This window comes from Ovis canadensis, chromosome 14 (genome assembly GCF_042477335.2).
Source record: "Ovis canadensis isolate MfBH-ARS-UI-01 breed Bighorn chromosome 14, ARS-UI_OviCan_v2, whole genome shotgun sequence".
Lineage (NCBI taxonomy): Eukaryota > Metazoa > Chordata > Mammalia > Artiodactyla > Bovidae > Ovis > Ovis canadensis.
In genome coordinates this window covers 36,754,986-36,766,085 of record NC_091258.1, presented here as the reverse complement: position 1 = coordinate 36,766,085, position 11,100 = coordinate 36,754,986, and positions in this window count along the sequence as shown.

Here is an 11,100-nt window from a genome sequence, read left to right as displayed (position 1 = left end):
TTTTAAAGCCATACATGCTTCTGCTTTCTGCCTAAGTAGCCTCTGTACATGAAACTCTCCAAGTAAGGATACTGGAGTGGGTTGCCATTCCCTTCTCCAGGCGATCTTTCCAACCCAGGGATCAAACCCTTGTCTCCTGCACTGCAGGCAGGTTCTTTACCCTCTGAGCCACCAGGGAAGCTTTCTGATGTTTCAGGTTTACTCAGAAGAGAAAGTTTCCAGTGTTCACAGCAATGACAGGGCATGACACTGAGTATAAGACATTTAATCAACAGTAATAAATCCACCAACAGGACTTTGGATCTCTCACCTGCATTTCTGAAACCCCAAAGCTGGTGTCTTTCAGAGGGGATACCTACATTAGCTCCAGGCACATGCTGCTTTGAACCTGCGGAGATGGAGACACTGGGCGCAGTGTCTATCTCATGGCCAGGAGAAAATAGACTTGATGGAGACAGCATGAAATACACTAGTGGGATTAGACTGTCAGTGTAGACCGGAGAACATAAACCATTTCCTGTGTCACTCTCCAGCTCAAGGGCAGGGGCAGAGCAGAGGCGAAACCTGCAACTATAATTATGAAATATAAATTTATACATATATAAAGGGGAAGGCTGAAAGTGGATATTAACCACTAAAACTCCTTTTACATTATACACCACAGGGATATGGAAAAGCAGTGTGGGGATTAAGGACATCTTTTTGCTTGGGGACTAATTTATTACTCTAGATTATGCAGTTAACGGAGAAAGGGAAAGTTGATACTTGATTGTTTCTCTGTAAAAGTTAAATGTGAGTAATGGGAGGATCTTGCCCCTGGCTGTAAACACTTGGTGTTAGAGGAAAAGATGGCCAAGAGCTTAACAGAGCAGAGCACTGGTTTGCGAGACAATGCTGGAATCTAGCCCTGGTCCTGCTCCTGATTGTCTGGAAGGCTTTAGACAAGTCTCTTTTCCTCTGGAAGCCTCAGTTTACTCATCTGCAAAATGGAGAGCCTGAGTTCCATGATCTACAAGGGTCCCTTGGGCTCACATCTTTCTGGGAGTCAGGTCACGCTTCCTTTTCCAGGACTTAAAAATTCTTCTGCTACCTTTATAAGCACAGACTCTCTGGAAAGTTCTTTTTTATCATGGATGGCAGATTGAAATCTTTTGAGCATTTTTAAAAAGTACACATGACCAGCCTCACCTTCTGAGATTCTGAGCAAGCCTGAAGTGTGGCCTGGACATCTGTATTCAAGAAAAATATAAAATATAGTAGTATGCACATGTTAATCCCAAACTCTCAATCTATCTTGCTGCCCCACCCTTCCTCCCTGGTAACCATAAGTTCATTCTCTAAGTCTTGAGTCTATTTCTGCTTTGTAAATAAGTTCATTTGTATAATTTTTTAAGATAACACATATAAGTGATATCATATGATACTTGCCTTTCTCTGTCTGATTTTTTTACTTAGTATGATAATCTCGAGGTCCATCCATGTTGCTGACATGTACATATTACTATATTTAAAATAGATAACCAATAAGGACCTATTGTATAGCACAGGGAACTCTGCTCAATACTCATAATAACCTACATGGGAAAATAATTTGAAATATATATGTATGTAAAACTGAATCACTTTGCTGTACACCTGAAACTAATATAACATTGTTAATCAACTATGCTCCAATATAAAATAAAAAATTTTTAAAAGAAAAATAAAACCAATAGAAAAATAAAAAATAAAAAGTAAAATATGCATGTGATAAAATGCTGTACTTCCTGTGGGTGATATGACTGATGGTCTAGCTCATACCCACTCCCTGCTTCTTCCTGGCTAAGCATGTTCTGACGCTGTCTGGGGTGACTATGCACAGTTGTAACTACTTGCTTATGGATTTCTAGCACCTTTCAATGAGGGAGAGGAGCATGCCATGTGAACCAATTCTGGCCAATAAAACATAGAGAAGATTTGCGTGGAGGATTCTGGGAACGCACTTGTTTTCATGATAAGAGAGGCCAGAAGCAATGTGGCACCCTTCTCTCTTTTCAGTCTTAAATAGCCACTTTCACTTGTTCATTAGTTCAACAAATGTTTATTGAGCACTTACTCTGTACCGGATAGGATTCTAAGATGTGGGGGTACAGTTGTGAACGAAACAAAATCGCCATCCTCATGGAGCTGATATTCTGGCCTGAGTCAGACAATAAACAAGGTACACAGGTAAAGTACAGAGATTCTAGAGGAAGGGAAAGGCTATGGAGGACAAAAAGAAAGCAAGGAAGGAGTCACTGCGAGTAAAGGGTCAAGATTACTGCACAGAAGTACCCCTTTATCAGGGAGCCAATTAAATGCTACCTCTGGTTATGTCAGACAAACTGGTTTTGTCTAAGTCTCTGTTAATTGGGTTTTCTATTACTTTCAGCTGAATGAATTCCTGAGACAGTGTAGTGGGGGTACAAAGAGACAAGTAAGTCATCTGATTATTTCATCCCCACTCTCCAGAGGCACAGACTCCTAACAGTTTCTTGGCTGCCTTCCAGAAATTTTCTATGTTAATACAAGTCATATAAATATAAGCTATACATGCAATCTCCTAATCCCTCTCTCTCATACACACACACACACACACACACACACACACACAATTAATGACAGTATAGCATGGGGGTTGGAGATTTAGATATGGGCAACCTATGTAGTATAGCATAGGTATTATATATGCAGTTTATGTAGTGTTTCATGACATACAGGCTGCCTATGTAGTGATCCCAACACCTTCTAGCCATGACTATCTTGAATAAGTTCCTTTTTTTAATTAAAACATTGTTTTTGTTGCTCTGCTGAGTCCTGGGCTCTTCGCTGCAACATCCACACTTCTCTAGTTGTGGGGCACCGGCTCCAGAATGCTCATGTTCAGCAGTTGTTGCCCACGGGCTTAGCTGCCCTGGGGTCCCTGGAGTCTTCCTTTCCTGACCAGGGGTCAAACCTGCATCCGCTGCATGGGAAGGCAGATTCTTTACCACTGGACTGCCAGGGAAGTCCCTTGAATAAGTTTCTTAATTCCTGTTTTTCAATTTTTCCCATTAGGAAAAGGAGAATAACAAGCTTACCACAGTTTCTTCTGATGATTTACTATACTATGAGATCAAGCATATATAGCTTTCTCTGGTACACTGGGACCACTCAAAAGTGTTTGCTACTTTATACACAGAAGGCACACAGATACCCCTCCTTTGGACCCCAGTGTATTACTCCTTAGTCCAGAGATCAGTATTTTTTCTCTTAATGTCCATGGGACATTTGAATGAGCCCTCTTGTTGGAGGATCATGCTCTAAAAGGATTTATGTCACTCAGCAGCTGGCTAATGGCACAAGGAGAATCTGCTGAGATTGGTTTTCTTTCTCTTTTGCTAGTTTTTCCTTTTCACAGCTCCTGTCTAATAAACTTTCCCCTTTAGTTGTTTTCAGAGCTAGGCACACTCACAGGGCAGCATTTATGATGCATTCTACTTCAGCATTTAAGAACTGGATCTTTGCAGACTTTTCCTCCACTAGGCTGCGTCTCTTGTTTTAGGGTGGATGGATAGAAAAGTAAACGAACAAACAAGGAAACCAATCTAGAAGTCCTCTATGTACAGAGACAACATGATAGGTAATTTACTGACCTTGATCCTATGAAGGAAGGGGTATTTAAATGACAACTAGTCCAATGGGGGCACAGACATGAAATAAATCAGATAATAATACCGTAACACGTGAAGTGTAATGAGGGAGAATAAGCATAAAGGGCAATGGGAGTGACTAATCTTAGCTAATTGTGCCTTATAGCTTGTGCTGAAGACCAGGGAATAATCTGGCTGTGACAGGCAAGCTGGGGTTTTGATCAGAGAAGGAGGGAGGGGGCATTCCATGTGAGAGAGGAAATTAGCATAGGCAGCGCCATGAAGTGAGATATTGGGGATGATAATAGGGTACATGGGAAGGCATGGATGGGATGGGGCCAGAGGAGGTGATGTGAACAGACTGAGAAGGCTGTTGGGTACCACTGAGTCTCTGATTCATGTCTTTGGGATCGAGGAGTGTCATAAATGACAAATGTAGCATTTTCTAGAACTCTAACCCTTGCCCAGTGCACACTCTCAGCTTCTTTCCTATCCCACCCACCAGGCTGCCCCATTCTGTGGGGGCTCCAAAAGAAAGGGATGAAAGTGGCTGAGTTTGGGAGAGAAGTACAGAAGAGTAGGTCACAGGCAGCGGCCACCTGATGTGAACGGCCATCTCATTGAAAAAGACTGTGATGCTGGGAAAGATTGAGGGCAGGAGGAGAAGAGGGTGTCAGAGGATGAGACAACTGGATGGCAGCACTGAAGCAATGGATGTGAGTTTGAGCAAACTGTGGGAGATGGTAAACGACAGGGAACAGGGAAAACAGTGGAAACAGTGTCAGACTTTATTTTGAGGGGCTCCAAAATCACTGCAGATGGTGATTGCAGCCATGAAATTAAAAGACGCTTACTTCTTGGAAGAAAAGTTATGACTAACCTAGACCGCATATTCAAAAGCAGAGACATTACTTTGCCAACAAAGTCTGTCTAGTCAAGGCTATGGTTTTTCCAGTGGTCATGTATGGATGTGAGAGTTGGACTGTGAAGAAAGCTGAGCACCGAAGAATTGATGCTTTTGAACTGTGGTGTTGGAGAAGACTCTTGAGAGTCCCTTGGACTGCAAGGAGATCCAACCAGTCCATCCTAAAGGAGATCAGCCCTGGGTGTTCTTTGGAAGGAATGATGCTAAAGCTGAAGCTCCAGTACTTTGGCCACCTCATGCGAAGAGTTGACTCATTGGAAAAGACTCTGATGCTGGGAGGGATTGGGGGCAGGAGGAGAAGGGGACGACAGAGGATGAGATGGCTGGATGGCATCACTGACTCGATGGACGTGAGTCTGAGTGAACTCCGGGAGTTGGTGACGGACAGGGAGGCCTGACGTGCTGCGATTCATGGGGTCGCAAAGAGTCGGACACGACTGAGCGACTGAACTGAACTGAACTGAACTGAAAGGACAGGTAAGCCTGCTCTGCTGCAGTCCATGGGGTCACAAAGAGGTGGACATGACTGAGCAACTGAACAACGACAAAGGCAGTGGGAAGGCTGAAGGTGATACGCCTGTGTCTTGAGAGTGGGTGCTAACACAGGTATCAGTCAAGATTCTTTTTGTTGCTATAATAGATAAAGCCGGGCTCCTTTAAGAACAAAAAGGTAAATGGAGAGTGAATTAAAGGATGAGTTAGCAATCCTACTTTAGGAAAACACGTCCAGAGATCTCAGCCTTCCCAGATGTTGCAGTGGTAAAAAATTCAACTGCAGAAGATGCAGGTTCGATCCCTGGGTAGGGAACAACCCCTGGAGGAGGAAATGGCAACCCACTCCATTATTCTTGTTTGGGAAATCCCATGGACAGAGGAGCCTGACAGGCTACAGTCTATGGTGTTGCAAAGAGTCAGACACAACTGAGTGACTAAGCACACACATTCAGAGATCTCAGCAAGAGACTTGAGGACTTTTCCTCCCGAAGGCTGCCATTAAGCATACAATAACAATATCCCTTTTAATAAGTGTGATATTCCTGAGAGAGAGAATATGATTGGTCCATTTTCAGTCTAGTATTATTGATTGGACCAATCATCTGTGGCCACAGAAAGACGGGGTGACAGCTCAAACTTGGGCACTGAGGCTTGCAGGGTCTACCTGTTATAAGCCAAGCAACACTTTGAAATCTAAAATGGTGGCTCAAAGAATAAACCAGGACAATCTCCAGGAGTGGAGCGAAGTTATCCTCCGTTCAGGGCTTGGAGGAGGGCAGTTAGAGTTACCTCTGCTGGATCCTGGCCCTAAGAAATTTGGACTTCATAATTTACGAAGGCAATGGGGAGCCAACAAATCCATTCAGCACACATGAAATATTTCAAGTGAGGCACAAGGGACCTGGAACAGGTCTTAGAGAAGATGGATTTACATCTGGCAATAAAATCCCAACTCCAGTAACCTTTGCACTTAGGTCTGGATTTTGTCTGGATCTTAAAGCTTTTATAAGTGTTTAAGAGCATGAACTCTGTAGGGTTTGGAATTTCTCTTGCCTTCTCTCTCCCCAAAGATTGGTCTACCATGATAAGGTTGGGGGTTGGGGGCACCTACTTTTCATTTGCCCAGTGCTGGGACTCTTGGGTGATATAATTAAACTTGCTGAGCTCCAGCATCCTCACCTGTGAAATGGGGGTCTTTCTAGTGACCTTATAGGACTATCATGAGTGCAAAGTCCAGAACACATTTGAAAGCATTTTGTAAAACAACACATGAGTGAATGTGCTTATCTTGCTGGAATTGGGTTTTGGAGGCGAAAATCATTGCTTTGGGTCTCAGCTTTGCTTAGGAAAGTCACCTTGCCTCTCGGCTCCTCAGTCTCCTCATCTATAAAATGGGGACAGCAGTGCCTATCCTGCGATGTTGTTGTGAATGTTGGAGGATCATTTATGCAAGTGATCTTGTATGAGTGTGAGCACAGAGTCCAGGCACAGCACGTGATAATCCTCCCCAGCTCCTGCAGGAGTGTTTAAGAAGTCACATCCAACATTCACGGTGCGTGAGGGTCTCTCCAGGAACCAAGAGATCTTTAGAGACCTCTTTTGTGGTAGGCATTTTTACTGTTCACCTATATACTTCTCCTCTTTCCTTTTTGGTGGCCTGGAGAAGACACTTCCAAGCTTCCTTGCCATTAGACAGTGCCATGTTACTAGTCTGGGCCACAGGATAATGAACAATATGAGTCACTTCTGGGCTAAGGCAATGAGAAATCTCTGTGTGAGAGGGCTATCATTCTTTTTCCTTGAATTTGCAAATGTGTAGGTTTCATGTGGACATGGTCTCACTGCATGGAGGATGGTTAGCTTTAAGATTCTCTGACATGCAGCAAAATTGGCAAGAATTAAGAGACTGAGATTTGAGAGACATTGGTTAATGCAGCAGATTCTAACCTATCCTGATGTATATTGCTTACTGCCTGTGTGGACAAGCAACTTCTCTGAGTCTTCCTTTTGTTTATCTGTAGAATAGGATAGACAATGGCATCAACTCATAAGGTTATTAAATGAGATGATGCATGTAAAATGCTTAGCTCTGGGTTTGGCCATAGAATATGCTTGATGATCTTGACAATAGTGATGGTAATAATGATAGTGGGGCGATGGTGATGGTCATGATGGCAGTGATTCAGAAGCTGGATACAGTAACTGGATTCAAACCCTTCTATTTAAGTAGAAGAACCCAGATAATCTCCAGTTCTGGGCAGTGGCTGAGCATCTTCTCTGGCGCATACTGAAAGTGAAACTCACTCAGTCATGTCCGACTCTTTCCATGGACTCTATACAGTCCATGGAATTCTCCAGGCCAGAATACTGGAGTGATTAGCTGTTCCCTTCTCCAGAGGCTCGTCCCATCTTAGGGATTGAACCCAGGTCTCCTGCATTGCAGGTGGATTCTTTACCAGCTGAGCCATCAGGGAAGCCCTGGCGCATACTGGTGCACGGCTTATTGTATCATATGAAACCAATTAAGTGTCTGTACCTATGGCGGTCTGTGCAACTGCCTAGTCTATCTATAAAAGAATACAAAAAAGGGAGCTCAACCAGCAATATGCTCTTCTGTTCTTAGTGTTATGACTTTTTTCATTTGCTAAGAATGTGAAGTCAGGCATTGTGCTGAGTGCTGCCACTGTAGGCATAAATGAGAACTGGTATGTGACCTCGAGGAGTTCATAGTCCATGCAACATTTATAATAATTGCACCAGGACACTCTAAGAACAGGAGTATATGTTTTATATCTCCATCCCTACTTTGCCCAGTACCAAATCGCACAAAATTGTCCATGGAAAGAATTTGTGCTTCATGGACAGAGGGATGAGAGTCTGAATTTCAGCTCTGCTACTTCCTGGCTGAGTCTTTGGGTAAAATTCTTGACTTCTGTTAGCCTGAATTTCCTTTTCTTTAAAAAGGAGATGACAACTGCTATCATGTTTTGAGAATTAATTTTAATATATATAACATAACTTTGGCAGAACTTAGCATTTAATAGGCGCTCAATAAATATTAGCAGTTCTTAAGTTCCTTGAGAGTCTACGTTATTTTGGACTCCCAACATCTAGCTCTTAGAGAGTGGTCCATATGTATTGATGGAATGGCAGGTAGAGAAAATGATTTTCGATAATAAAGCACCCTTCAAAGTATTTATACATTTCGAATCTATTTTATGTTTAAAGCAGGGACCTTAATTTGGTTTTCATTAAAAATAGAATTATGTTGGGACTTTCTTGGTGGTCCAGTGGCTAAGACTCCATGCTTCCAATGCAAGGGGCCCACGTTTGATCCCTGGTCAGAGAACTAGATTCCACGTGCCATAACTAAGAGTTCACATGCCACAGCTAAAAGAGCCTGTGTTTTGCGATTAAGACCTGGTGCAGCCAAATAAATAAATATTTTAAAAAATGGAATTATATTACTCATATTTTTCTATTCTTAGCCAGTTATTGACACTGAGTGAATTTTTCTTGCTAGCTTTATTTCCTTTTTTTCTGTGATTTCCATTTCACTCCCCTTCGTAAGTAAGGATATGTGTGATATATGAAAAAAATATGGAATGTGGTTTTGTGTGTGTGTGTTTAATTTATATGAATTGGATTATACTAAGCATTTTGCTCTCTTTCCTCCTTTTCTCATGAAGCCTTCTGTTCTGTGATCTGTCCACATCATTCTATGTACGTCTGGCTCATGGTTCCTCACTACTGTGTATATCATGTACTCCATGTCATCCCTTTTTATTAACCAGAACATTGGATTTACCAGAACACCTTTATTCCCCAGCCAAGACTACTTTGCTAGAAATATTGTCTTCATTTTCTACTGAGTAAATCAGTCATTACATTATGACCTTATGATACAATTATAGCAATAATGATGTCTGTGCCCAGTTGCCCACATTGAGAATTATAGTAGGATAGAACTGAAAGCAAGCTCTTTGATTTTATGTCTCTCTGTTCCATGTATGCTTGCCCATATGCCTGTGTGCTATTGGCCATATTGTACTTTCTTGTGTTCTAAATAAATATTCCAATTTACATACTTTTAGTGAATTTCCATGGTGCATGAAAATATAAACTCAAAGCTATGATGTCAATTAAGACAATTCATATCCCGTAATAAAAGCAGCCTTAAGTTTAGAGGCAGCCAATCTGCATTCAAGTTTGGGTTCTGCCTCTTGTTAGCTGTGTGATTTCAGCCAAGCCATTTAACATTTTCAGTAAAGTGGAGAGTAATAAATACAGAGTTGTCATGAGGATAAATGCAATAATGATTAGACACGATATAGAAATGCAACATTATATCTTTTTTTTTGTTTCAGATACAGACTTTTAAAACTGTAATTGGCAAAAATTTGAGGGGCTCTGATGGTGTCCCTTTCCCATTTGTGCCCATGAGAGATGTTGTTAATTGAGCTGGACACCACCTCACAATCCTTTTCAACTTAGCACTCCAGGAAGACCACCAGCTGATTAGGGATAATTTGCTCCCCAAATTTTAATTTTTAGTTTTTGCCATCCTTGATTTAGGAACTGGGTTGTGTCCACTGGGGAAGCGCAGAGACGAACACATGCTAGGTTTGCCTTCAGAAAGCCTAAAGTCATGCCGAGGTGGTGGAGCAGGTGTAATGAGCTCCAAAACAAGACAAAGTAGGATCTTATGATGAATTATCCAAGTGCTACTGATACACAGAAAAATGGGAAATGGATTCTATAATGGACACCTCTGAAAGTTTCTTAGAGCTGGTAGCATTTCAGTTAAGCCTTCAAGGTCTGAGATGATTTGGGAGGTGCATACATTGTAAAGAACATTTCAGGTAGGAGGAAGGGTCTAACTCAAGTTCAAGATATGAGAAATGCAAAGTATGTGTGGAGAGCTGCTCAATCTGGTTTAAATCCAGGTACCATAAAATAGACAAGATACACTGAACATTATGATAAGTTTAAAGTATTCTCTTCTGTTTTTGCTACTACTATTAGCACTGTAACTATTAATAATACAAATTGGTGTTTATTGAGCCCTTGGGCTTCCCTGGTGGTTCAGATAGTAAAGAATCTGCCTGCAATGCAGGAGACCTGAGTTCACTCCCTGGAGAAAGGAATGGCTACCCACTCCGGTACTCTTGCCTGAAGAATTCCATGAACAGAGGAACCTGGCATGCTTCAGTCCATGGGGTTGCAAAGAGTTGGACACAACTAACTTTTAGGCTGCTCTAAGCACTGTGCTAAGCATATTAAATATATGATATCATTTGATAATCATAAAAACTGTATAAAATAATGTATCAGTTAGCTATTCAGTTTAGTTCAGTTCAGTCGCTGAGTCGTGTTCGACTCTTTGCGACCCCATGAATCACAGCATGCCAGGCCTCCCTGTCCATCACCAACTCCCGGAGTTCACTCAGACTCATGTCCATCGAGTCCGTGATGCCATCCAGCCATCTCATCCTCTGTCGTCCCCTTCTCCTCCCGCCCCCAATCCTTCCCAGCATCAGAGTCTTTTCCAATGAGTCAACTCTTCGCATGAGGTGTCCAAAGTACTGGAGTTTCAGCTTCAGCATCATTCCTTCCAAAGAAATCCCAGGGCTGATCTCCTTCAGAATGGACTGGTTGGATCTCCTTGTAGTCCAAGGGACTCTCAAGAGTCTTCAGCTTAAAATTATAATCACTTATTATTTATCATGAGTCTGGAGAAGTTCTGCAAATCTGGGCCAAATGTGGCTGATTTCAGGCTCACTCATATGTCTGTATTCAATTGATGGGTCTGCTTGGGTCTAGCTGTCTAAGATGACCTAAGCTAGGCAGCCTCTGTTGAACGCTTTCACATTCTTTCATCAGTATAGCTTGGATGTTCATGTGTCTTTGACAGGATTCTGAGACAGAGACCGGAAGGATTCTGAGTCAGAGACTGGAAACATGCAAAGCCTATGAAGTCCTCTAGGTTTGGAACTGAAACAGTCACTATTCTATTTGACCAGTCCAGAT